General features: G+C 42.8%; 1 long non-coding RNA gene across 1 annotated transcript; it reads left to right on the top strand.

Annotated features, from left to right (window-relative positions):
- The first annotated feature begins 2,391 nt into the window (after positions 1 to 2,391).
- On the top strand, positions 2,392 to 9,817 carry LOC111821756 (uncharacterized). The gene is made up of 3 exons (XR_002825094.1): positions 2,392 to 2,539; positions 6,649 to 6,793; positions 9,647 to 9,817. It is a non-coding gene; the product is annotated as an uncharacterized LOC111821756 (long non-coding RNA).
- The last annotated feature ends 3,155 nt before the right edge of the window (positions 9,818 to 12,972 follow it).

Raw genomic sequence — 12,972 nt, 5'->3', positions numbered from 1 at the left:
ACCTAAGTATACATCTTACTGTGAAACAAAGCCTTTTTGCCTTCTTTTTTGTCTTTCTTTTTGCAAAGAAATCCTTTCAGCTGCCTTGAGCTAAAAGAGTGCACGTTTAATGAAAATTTAAATACCAAATATCCTTTTCTCAAGAATGTTGATGATGAACGGGTAACTTGCACAAAATGCTCGTCAACATCGGCCATACACTCTGGGAGCTGTAGAATATAACTGACCACAGGAAAATGCTTATGAAAAATTATCACTATCGATTTCAAACATTAGTAGTTGTAAGAAAAGTATGTCTGGCCGTGACGATTTAACACGTGCAGCCGTGTTTATACAACACACTCTGCTGTATGGCTTTTCGGTTAGGCCCAATACTTATTCTTCTAGATTACTTCTCCTTAATATAGATTTCACTTTTTCTTCTGCACACAGGAAGAGTGATAGCTGTTAATGAGTTGGCACCATTAGAAGAATGACTTCACGAATAATTAAATGGTACAGTTTGTATCAGTGACTTCAACAGATGAACAGTTCATTTAAATTGTGGCTTGCTTTTTTTCATCCAATTCATGGGCTCAAAGTAAAGTTTCTGGAAGTTCATTCTGTTAAAGATACAGCATGTGACATTATCGTAATTTGTAAGCTCACTCCAAAATTGCAACAAGGGAGGTGGAATGACCTGTTTCTTGGTGGTCCTACCAAAAGAGATTTGGGTGGAGCACAGCATCATGGGAAAAACAGTGTTATTACTAAATGAAGAAACCTATAGGGCAGAAATGTATTTGGAATTAGATGTAGTGTGTTTGTAGTTCATAATTGCACCTAAACAAGCTGGGATAGTCTACCATCAAATAGAAACTATAGTTGACAGACATTATAAATATTTTTATTTCTATACAGAGAAACGGAACTATAAGATATGTGTGATAGAGATAATGATGAACATTTAAAAAAAAAAGCTTCAACCTGGTTTTAGGAGCTTTTTTCTTTTCTGTGTGCTTTTAGATTTTAGAAACGTTTGCGCTTTTCAAGGACTACTTAGCAAATCAACACAAGCATAAAACAATATATTGATTTTTACTTTCTTTTTTTTTAAATAAGTAAGCCCTCTAAATTTTGTTCGCATTTTGTTCAAAATCAGGTGTAATCTTTAATTAAGTATTCAAGGAATGGTGAGCCAAAAGGCTTGAAGCTTTTTGAGGCTTTTAGCAAAATGCAGTTAGTGAAGATAAAACTTACAACCAGGAAGACATTGAAACCTACCTTTACCACACCAAAAGAAGGAACTAAACAAATTCAATAATTTAAACTTCAGCATATGTAATTATGCTTTGGAATAGTTTGACTTGTGGGCTAACTCTTTCGGTGGAGCTTTTGCTCTGGATTGGATGGTTTTATACTCTGTACTGGAATGGAAAGGAGCTCCCGGTGGCGCAAAAGTTAAGGGCTGGGCTGCTAACTGAAGGTTTGGGGTCACTATGAGTCAGAATCGACACAAGGACACCAAACAGCAACCGGGATGAAATGAAAATGGACTGAAATTGAGAAGGCTTGTGAACTGGCAGCATCTCAGTTAGACAGAACATTCGAAAACCATAAATCAAGACAACTTATTTCATGAGTAATGTAAAATATTTGTCAAAGAAAGTTTCTCTGAACGGTACCTGTGAAAAGATTTAGACTGAAATATTAGCACGCGCCAATGACATTGAATGAGGAATATCTTCCATTTATCAGAATTAGTTCTTAGCTTACGAGTCACCTCACTGTCTATAGAAAGAGTATTAATTAAAAATACTTTGGTTTATTGAGAAGAGTAAATTGAAGGTGTCAACAATTTCAAATTGATTAACTAGAAAATGAAACTTTGAGTTTTATAAAAAAAAAATTAAAAATACATGTCTTAGAAAAATATCAGTGACATAGTATTAAAGATAGATATGACTCCAGAGCTGATGAAAATGGGTGGTTATGAATTTATAACTTGCTTATGTTATATTTAAATGTTCAGACAAATCAATATAAAGAATTAAAAATTATTGCTGTAATATACATTAACATGCTGTTTTTATTTTTTTAGAAGTAATTTTATTTTGGGGAAAATAATTTTTGACTAGAAATTTTATAGACCTACCATTATACTAAAACCCATTTGTCAACCCACACTTCAAAAATTATGTATTTTATTTATTTTTAGTGCTCTCTTTCACTCTCAAAATTGTCCTGGTGTAGATAATAAATTATACAGTCATGTAGCTAAAACAGATGCCTATTTTGAGTGTTTGTGCTTTTTTTTTAAATCCTGTTGACTCATTTATCGATAGCCATCCATCCACTTCCAGAAACTTGAACGCCACAGAGAAGACAGCCCACTAAGTCTTTGACTTGGTCTTTAACTTGGAGATGGATGTACCACAGGCATGATGGCTTCACTCACTGCTTCCCCAGCTCAACTTGGCTTATCTTCCCCACAGCCATACAGTGGCAGTGACTCTAGGTTCCCTCTCTCACACGTGCAACTCATGCAACTCTTCATTCGGTAACTAGCCATTTAAACATTGTTTATTCTGTTTTGATACTTGTATTTGTATTCATTATGTATTGGCAACAAACCATTTTATTGTTTATTTACATTATAAACTATAGTTCCTTTTAGAGTAGAAGGAAAATGTAATTCTTCCTGTATTGTAGGATACTGTACATAAACATAGCCACTAGTGAGTCCGTTAAGAGTCAAATAATTAGGTAATTGGTGTTTTAACGGCATGATATCATGCAGGAATCCACAGTGGGTTGTTTCATAGGCGATTAAGGCTTTTGGTGTGTCTGAGGAAAAGCGAAGTGGCCAGTGTGGTTGAAGAAGAGCGACCCGTGAGGAGAGAAGATCAGAGAGGTTGGGGCGGGGGAGATCTTGGAGGACCTTATAAACCAAAGAAAGCCAAAGCTGTTGCTGTGGAGTTGATCCCGACAGAGTAGAACTGCCCCATAGGGTTTCCAAGGAGGGGCTGGTGGATTCAAACTGCTGACCGTTTGGTTAACAGCTGAGTTCTCAACCACTACACCACCAGGCCAGAGCAAAGACTCTGGGCTTTATCCTGAGTAAGACGGGAGGGAAGTCATTGAACGTTTTGAAAAGAGGGATGACATAATCTGACTTACATTTGCAAAGGATCATGCTGGCTACATACAGTCGCTATGAGTTGGAATTGACTCTATGGAAATTTTTTTTTTTTTAATGAAGAAAGTACTCTGTGATTGTGTGTGTGTGTGTGTGTGTGTGTGTGTGTGTGTGTGTGTGTGTGTGGGAGAACAGAAGGTTAGAAATAGGTAGACCAGTAAGACGGTTAGCACTGTGGTTAAAAAAAAAAAACCCAAACCAATTGCTGTGGAGTTGATTATGACTTATAGTGACCCCATGTATACTGAGTAGAACTATGCTCCCTAGGGTTCTCATGGCTGTCACCTTTTGGAGGTAGATCACCAGGCCTTTCTTCCGAGGTTCTTCTGAGTGGACTTGAACCCCCAACCCTTTGGTTAGTAGCTGAGTGCTTAACCTTTGGCGCCACCCAGGGATTCTTATTGCCATAGTCCAGGCAACACAAAATGGAGGCTGGGACTGGGGTGGTGACAGTGGAGGTGGTGATATAGTGGATTCTGGGTATATTTTGAGGGTAAACCTGACATAATCTGTGATGAATTGGAGGTGGGGTGTAAGAGAAACTTGATGGCTTTTGGCCTGGGTATTTGGAAAAATGGAGTCGCCATTTATAGAGCAGGGAAAGATTAGCAGAGGAGCAGGTTTGGATGGGGTGGAGTGGGGGATCAGAAGGTCATTTGGGGACATGTTAAGTTGGAGCTGCCTCTGAGACGTTCGGTGCATACATAGTGGTTGATTACTTATCTCTCCATGCCTCAGTTACTTCATCTGTAGATTGGAGCCGTTACTAATACTTACCTATCCCATAATCAGCCACCCGTCTGTCAGTTTGTCATACTGTGGTGGCTTACATGTTGCTGTAATGCTGGAAGCTATGCCACCAGCATTTCAAATACCAGCTGAGTCACCCATGGTGGACAAGTTTCAGACTGAGACTAGGAAGAAAGACCTGGTGATCTACTTCTGAAAATTAGCCAGTGAAAACCTTATGGATCATAACAGAACATTTTCCGGTATAGTGCCAGACGATGAGCCTTCTAGGTTGGAAGGCACTCAAGATACACAACAGCCGTAACAGCGGACTTGAGCATCCCAACGATTGTGAGGATAACGCAGGATCAAGCAACATTTTCTTACATTATTCACTGGGTTGCCACGAGCCAGAACCAACTTGATGGCAAAAACAACAACAACCCAGTGACAGGATTGCTGTAAGGACTAAAAGTTAGCAGGTTAAAGAGCCAGCCTCGTGGAAACCCCTCAAACGTTGTTATCACGAATATTTTTGATTAATTCACATTTTCTGAGAAAATTCATACTAAGAGAACATACCACGTAGTTTAGTGCGATGAAGTTTGTCCTTAGAGTTACGGAATTAGTGCTGGAAAACCAAACCAAACCCATTGCTGTCAAGTCGATTTCAACTCATAGCGACCCTATAGGACAGAGTAGAACTGCCCCCACAGGGTTTCCAAGGAGCGGCCGGTGGATTCGAACTGCTGACCTTTTAGTTACCAGCTGTAGCTCTTAACCACTGCACCACCAGGGTGTGGTCTTAAATCTCGGCTAACTCCAACCCTCCTTTTGTAGGTGAGAAGGCCGGGGGATGGCTGGGAGTCTCGTGAAAGTCTGGAATCCAGGTCTAGAACCGAGGCTCCTGCCCCTGAAGCTTGTGCCCTTCCCGTGATTCAGCGCTTCCTGCTCAATATCACATGACCTCTCCCAGGCTCTCGATTTAGGGGGACATTGACAAAAAGTCCAAGATGACTTCATCTTTAGCAATGCTTCCAATAGTTTTAATCTTCAGAGAGCAGGGCGGGTGCTCAGGGCTCAGAGAGCACACGCCTTGAGTTAATGTCCCCCCACACCTTTCTCAGAAGGGCAGGATGTGGGGAAAACTGACGTAACACTTCATCAACTTCCAGGTGGCCAGGCCTCGGAGCACTGGCCTGGCTGGTTTTGTGGGGTGGTCAGACCTGACAAGGTTCTTTTCGTTTATAAAAATAACACATGATCAGGTTTCCTCAGTCACGCAGTCCCGTTCAGCCAGAGGGAAGGCAGGACAAAATTGATGCATCTGCTGTGAAGGCGGAGTCCCTGGGTGGGGCAACACGGCTATGCGCTCTGGTTCGAACCCACCCAGAGCCTCCTTGGAAGACAAGCTTGGAGATCGGCTTCTGAAAGGTCACAGCCTTGAAAACCCTACGGAGCAGTTCTACTCTGCCCACGTGGGGTCACCATGAGCTGGAGTCAATTCCACCGCAACCAACCACAACAAAAACGCTGAAGTTAATGTCCCTGCAAACTCGGATGTTTCCAGTCGTCTCTGTATTCTATTGTCACCTAGAAGATTCCTTTTCTCCAGGTCTCACCCACATCTCCCCTTGCCCCGCACCCCCCCCTTCCATGTCACTGCTGCACAGATATTACAGGAGTGTCCGATCTTTCCCATTGGTCTTGAGATAGTGATTAATACATAATTTATCCTTGAGCCCTTTGGAGAGTTTGAAGTTTCTGCAGAAGGGGTTTGTGGCAGGTCTGGAAATCATTACATCGGATTCTTTTCCATTAAGGCCTGCAGCAGCTGTGAGTGCTGGAAAGTGAAGGATCTGGCATATTCCCAAGGCTTTCTAACTCCTCCCAAAGTGGGGGCTTTGCACCAGCCCCTGAACCAAAGGAAATGACCAGCCTTTCCCCTTCCCCCTGGAAATGTGCACTCAGCCCATATGCGGATGATTGAGAGAGGCTCTCCAGCAGCTCTGCTTTGCGGTTTAGCCCAGCATGTCCTGGACGAGGGGTGGCTGGGCAGCAGAGCCTTTGGTAGTGCAGGTCGAGTGGCTGGATTCTGTTCAGAAGAGCGGAGGTGTGGGGAGAAGAAAACACACAAACATTGCAGGTTCTCCACCCAGCATCTACTGGTAACAGACGCTGATTTTGTTTGTAGCAGTGATGTTAAACCAAAATCTAGAAACCCCTAAGCCTGCTGCCGTTGAGTTGATTCTGACTCATAGCCATCCTATAAGATAGAGTAGAACTGCCCCATAAGAGTTCCAAGGCTGTAATCTTTACAGAAGCAGACTGCCACATCTTTCTCCTGCAGAGTAGCTGGTGGGTTTGAACGGTTGACCTTCCGGTGAGCAGCTGAGTGTCTAACCACTGCGCCACCAGGGCTCTTTAGCTAGTTGCCATCCAAAAGCAGTTGTCATCAAATCGATCCTGACCCATGGTGACCCCATATGCGTAGAGTAGAACTGTACTTTATAGGGTTTTTAATGGCTGATTTTTTGAAAGTAGATCACCAGGCCTTTCTTCCAAGGTGCCTCTGGGTAGACTTAAACTACCAACCTTTCATTTAGCAGCCGAGTGCATTAACCGTTTGCATCACCTAGGGACTCCAGAAGTAATGTTACAAATTGTTCATGAACCAATGAGATGTAAGAGAACACTACGGAATGGGGCTTATGAAAAACTATTATTTTTCTGATAAAAAGGTACAGACTCTGGAGCAGGAATTTTGTGCTTATGAAGATGAAAGCCCCTTACTAAGGATGGAAGAGCAGAAAGATACAAGAAGCTCGGGACTTTCTTGACTCTCTGGACACGCTGGACCAGGTCTTTACTTGGGCTCATTGTTAGGTGAGAGAAATAATTCCCATTTGACTAAGCCACTATGCCGGAGTTTTTATTACATGCAGCTGAAAGCATTCCCAACTGATATCAGCATCTCTCATTTCATACTTGGCTCTGCTGCTTACCAGCTGGATAGCCTTAGGAAAACTCTTTGAACCTCAGTTCCCCCATTTTTAAAACGAGGGCAGTAATACTTTCCCGCAGGGCAGGGGTCCTGAGAGAATTACAGAGAATTCTGTCCGTGTAGACGTGGTGCAATCATTACTGTAGTTGTTGATAGCCTCTGTACTTTGCCCATTTTGGGGAAAGGGAAGCAGGCTGGATTGAAGGGTAGGTAAGGAAGAAGTGTTTGGAGAGGGGGGAAGTTACCTTTCGGAGATAATGAACAGGCCAAGAGGTGGAAAATCTTGGAAGACAGATCCACTGTCCAGTCACCAGTAAGCAGAACTCAGGGATGTGAACCCGCCTGAGGCAAAGACTGTCTCAGTTCAGTTCCTATCCTTTGGCGTTTCTTGCCAAAGCAGAAAACCAGAGTCTGGATGTGGATGGGCCCGGGCTTGCGGGTTATAAGCATTTGAATGGCTGCAGCTGGTGAGGAATGAGTGCCTAGGGCTGCAGGTTGTCCTCACACGCACCTCGTAAGGATGATGATGGGTGTAATACGTGTGACGGTGTCCCATGCCTTGAGCAGTGGTAGGTCAGGGAGTGATCTTTTAAATTTTCTCACTCCTCTGTTTAAAAACCCTTCACGATTCCTAGATCTAGACCAAAAAGAAATGAAAACATACGCCCATACAAAAACTTGTACATGAATGTTCATAGCAGCCCTATTCACAATAGCCAAAAAGTGCAACCAACTCAAGTGTCCATCAACAGATGAATGGATAAGCAAAATGTGGTGCATACCTACAAGGGAATATTAGCCTAGGAAACCCTATGGCACAGTTCTGCTCTGTCCTACAAGGTCGCTATGAGTTGAATTCAACTCAGCAGCAATGGGTTTGGTTTTGGGGTTTGATGTTTTCAGCATGGTGTTAGGAACCTACTATGTGTCAGGTACTGTGTGTATAATACACACTCAGTTGTTGCTAGGTGCCATCGAGTTGGTTCCAACTCACAGTGACCCTATGTACAACAGAATAAAACATGGCCCAGTCCTTCACCGTCCCCACCATCATTGCTATGTTTGAGGCCATTGTTGCAGCCACTGTGTCAATCCATCTGGTTGAGGATCTTCCTCTTTATCACTGACCTTCTACTTCACCAACTATGATGTCCTTCTTCAGGGACTGGTCCCTCCTAATAACATGTCCGACGTATGTGAGACAAAGTCTTGCCATCCTTGCTTCTAAGGAGCATTCTGGCTGTACTTCTTCCAAGACAGATTTTGTTCGTTCTTCTGGCAGGCCATGGTGTATTCAATATTCTTTGCCAACACCGTATTTTGAATGCATCAGTTCTTCTTGGGTCTTCCGCATTCATTGTCGCACGCATACGAGGCAATTGAAAATACGATGGTTTGCGTCAGGCGCACCTTAGTCCTCAAAGTGACATCTTTGCTTTTTAACACTTGAAAAAGTTCTTTTGCAGCAGATTTGCCCAATGCATTATGTCATCTGTTTTCTTGACTGCTGCTTCCGTGAGCGTTGATTGTGGATCCAAGTAAAACGAAATCTTGGACAATTTCAATATTTTCTCCATTTATCATTATATTACTTATTGGTCCAGTTGTGAGGATTTTTGTTTTCTTTATGTTGAGATGTAATCCTTGCTGAAGGCTGTTGTCTTTGATCTTTATCAGTAAGTGCTTCAAGTCCAAGGCTGTTGTCTTTGATCTTCATCAGTAAGTGCTTCAAGTCCTCTTCACTTTCAGCGAGCAAGTTTGTGTCATCTGCATATCACAGACTGTAATGAATCTTCTTCCAAACCTGACGCTGTGTTCTTCTTCATATAGTCCAACTTCTCCGATTATTCCCTTTGGATACAGATTGAATAAGTAGGGTGAAAGGATACATCCCTGACACACCTTTCCTGATTTTAAATCACGCAGTATCCCCTTGTTCTTTTCGAACGATTGCCTTTTCATCTATGTACAGGCTCCTCATGAGCACAGTTAAGTGTTCTAGAATTCCCATTCCTTGCAATGTTATCCATAATTATGATACACACAGTCGAATGCCTTTGCATAGTCAGTAAAACACAGGTAAACATCTTTCTGGTGTTCTCTGCTTTCAGCCAAGGTCCATCTGACATTATCAATTTATATCCCTCATTCCATGTCCTCTTCTGAATCCAGTTTGAATTTCTAGCAGTTCCCTGTCAATAGGCACTCTAGATATTATTTCATACCATCTGTTAATAAAATCAATGAGATGTTAGACAGGCTAAGTAACATTAGCTGCTGTAACATACAATCTTAAAATCCCAGTGGATTAATACAGTAAGATTATGTTTTGTTCATATCATAATCCAATGGTGTGTGTGTGTGTGTGTGTGTGTGTGTGTGTGTGTTGGGCAGGGAGCTCTGTTCTTTTCAATCTTACAGGGACCCAGAATCCTCTGTCTAGTGCCTCCACTTCCCTAGGGCCTCTGAGTCCTCTGCTGGATTTTCTGCATGCATCTGGCTAACCAGGAAGAGACAGTGCACGGGGGATAGTGGAAAAGGTTTCACAGGACAGGCCAGGATGTGGTGTTCAGAACTTCTGCCCACATTCCCTCAGCCAGAGATTACTCACATAGGCACTGCAGAGGATGCTGGGAAATGTTAACCGTGCCCAGAGAGAAAATGAACATGATGTGGTGAATATGTAGCATTGTCTCTGTCACACTGAGATAGTTATTACTGTCACTATTTTACAGATTGGCTAATTATAGCTGTCTCCTGACCAATGAGCTCTTCCCTGAGGAAAAAGCTTGTCGTCTGCTCTTCTAAAGCCAGGGACACCTTGTTCAGGTTCTGACACATAGGAAGTCCACAACACACTTCTCTTGAATTGAGCTGGATTAGAGGAGTTCAAACTTGCAGCATAATGGTGAGCGACCCGATTTTTCCGCTTTCGCTGCAGCCTTTGCCCTCTAGGTTAGCACGCTGACAGCTGGAACCCCTGTCTCCCACCCAAGTCTGATGATGCACAGTAAGACTCTTCCATGCCAGGTGGGCAGCCCAAGGTCCTTTGGAATGTAGTTTCTGTCATTTCTTCACGGTGATGAGAAAAGTCCAATGACGCAGAAATACAAGGAAGTGGGATGGAGGAGGTGGAGGAGGGGGAATGAATCTGAACCTTGTTATGGATTGAATGATGTCCCCCAAAAGATATGTTGAAGTCTTAACCCCTGTATTTGTGAATGTGACCCTGTTTGTAATTAGGGTCTTTGAAGATGTTACTAGTTAGGTTAACATGAAGTCATACTGGAGTAGGGCGCATCCTAATCCAACATGACTGGTGTTCTTATGAAAGAAGAGAAGAGACTCAGAGTTAGGGAGACAGAGGGTGGATGCTGTGTGACACTGCAGCTGCAAGTCAAAGAATGCCTGGAGCCACCAGAAACTAGGAGAGAGGCATGGAAAAGACTCTCTCTTAAAGTCTCAGAAGGAATCAACATGGCCGACACCCTGATCTTGGATTCCCAGCCTCAAGAACTGTGAGAGAATACATTTATCTTCTTATAAGTTACCTAGTTTGTGATGTTGTATTATGGCTGCCCTAGGAAGTCAATACAAACCTGGAAGTTTTATCCTTCTTATTAAGGAGAAAGGATGGATGCATAGCCCAAAGCAGAGGATTACCTATTGTTATTAACTGATTGCTTTAGAGGGACATTTTTTTTTTTTTTTTAAACTTGTGCTTTAGATGAAAGTTTACAGAGCAAATTAGTTTCTCATTAAACAAGTAATACACATATTGTTTTGTGACATTGGTTGCCAACCCCCCGATGTGTCAACTCTCTCCTTTTCTTGACCTTGGGTTCCCCATTTCCATTCGTCCAGCTTTCTTTCTTTTTTTTTTTTTATCGCAATATGATTTAAAATAAACATCGTCCAGCTTTCTTGACCCTTCCTGCCTTCTCGTCCTTTCCCCTGGGCTGCTGTGCCCATTTAGTATCATATACATGGTTGAGCTACTTGTATTATTGTTTGTTTTATGAATCTGTTTAATCTTTGGATGAAGGGTGAACCTCAGGAGTGACTTCAGTACTGAGATAAAAGGGTGTCCGGAGGCCATACTCTTGAGGTTTCTCTAGTCTCTTTCAGACCAGTAAGTTTGGTCTTTTTCTGTGAGTTAGAATTTTGTTCTATATTTTTCTCTGGCTCGGTCCAGGACCTTCTATTGTGATCCCTGTCAGAGCCGTGGGTGGTGGTAGCCGGGCACCATCTAGTAGTGCCGGACTCAGGCTGGTGGATGCCATGGTAGTTGTTGTCTGTTAATTCTTTGGACTAATCTTTCCCTATGTCTTTGGTTTTCTTCATTCTCCCTTTCTCCAGATGGGGTGAGACCAGTGGAGTGTCTTAGATGTCTGCTCACAAGCTTTTAAGACCCCAGGAGACCTTATTTCTTACCTTCTTACACAAAGCATGATTATCGGGCTCCAGTGTTGGTCCTGGAGGGTGTTCAACCCTCACCCTGTTGTTCCCCTTTGCCATGTGCTGGATGTTATATGTGGTCCTTAAAGAATATTTCATCCTCTCTTCTCCTCCTGGTTCCCTTCACTGAGGACAAGAGCTAGTGAAATTTCATTGTTTTTCAATAATCCAAACCCTCAGCTCAGCAATACTTAAATGGCTGTTTCTTTCTTCTTCTTTTTTTTTTTTTTAATGACCTAATCAGTGATGATCGCTGTGGATATCTGAGAAGAATGGATACAAATGAAAGAGAGGCTAGCAAAGGGCTAGCAGAGGAGCAGAAAAAGGCCCCAGGGAATAGAAATCACCAAAAACAAAGACTCACAATATGGCTTAAAGAGCTTCATCATTATTAATTTAGGAAGCTTAAAGAGAGTGGGTGACAAGAAAAGGGCAGTAGAAGAATCCCAATGGTAAGCTTGCTAAGCATGTGAAGGTTGTCCAATCCATTGAGAGCCAGAACCATTGGAGGCCCTTCCTTTCTTTGGTCCTTCCATGGGCCCAGTGGTAGTGCAAAGTGCAGGCCCAGGCCCGAGGAGGCAGCAATCCTGGCCCATCTCTGTGGGTTGGTGGCAGGGTCTGAGAGGGCTCAGCAGTGCTGAGCAGTCTAATGGGCATGTGGTGGTTCAATGGTAGAATTTTTGCCTTCCATGCCAAAGACCTGGGTTTGATCCTGGGCCAATGTACTTTATGCACAGCCACCACCCCTCTGTCACTGGAGGCTTGAGTGTTGTTATATTGCCGAACAGGTTTCAGCGGAGCTCCCAGACTAACACAGACTAGGAAGAAAGACCTGGTGATCTACTTCTGAAAATCAGCCGATGAAAATCCTGCGGATCCCAGTAGTCTGATCTGCAACTGATCATGGAGATTGCACAGGACCAGGCAGCATTTTGTTCCATTGTGCATGAGGTCTCCAACTTAGCAGCTAACAACTACAGTTGGATATGATTAAGGGTAGGGTTGTGCAACCAATTATTGTAATTGCTGTCAATAAGTTGTATACCTGTAAAATGTTGAATGGGCAAAAGTTTGTGATAGACATATTTACAAAGGACCAAAAAAAAAGAGTAGCTGCTGAGGCTGCTTATGTACAGCTAAAATACTCATGGAATTTGGTTTCTTGGTTTGGAGGTTTAGGGTCCTGATTTCACGGGACATCCCAGTTAATTGGCCTAATAACTTATTTAGTGCTTCTGTTCTGCCTCCTAGTTCATTATGTATTACTCGGGGTCTTAAAAGCTTGGAAGTAGCCAAGAAAGGCACAACAATTGCTCTCTATTTGCCTGGAGCAACAGAGGAAGAAAGAGAGTCAAGAATAAGAGGAGAATATGGAATGTGTGGCTAATTGCCGCCATTAACAACAACCACCTCCTTTGCCATGAGACCAGAAGAACTGGATGGTCCTTGACTACCATTGCTAAACATTTTGATCAAAGATTCTATAGAAGAATCCGATCAAAAAGGGGAAAATGCAGAACAGAATTCCAAATTCTCATGGACTCCAGACTTCCTGGAGCCTTGAAGGTTGGATGAAGCCTGACTACTGCCCTGAGATAATCTT

Source organism: Trichechus manatus, unplaced genomic scaffold, assembly GCF_000243295.1.
Source record: "Trichechus manatus latirostris isolate Lorelei unplaced genomic scaffold, TriManLat1.0 scaffold00103, whole genome shotgun sequence".
In the NCBI taxonomy this organism is placed as follows: domain Eukaryota; kingdom Metazoa; phylum Chordata; class Mammalia; order Sirenia; family Trichechidae; genus Trichechus; species Trichechus manatus.
This window is presented reverse-complemented; position numbering and strand designations above follow the sequence as displayed.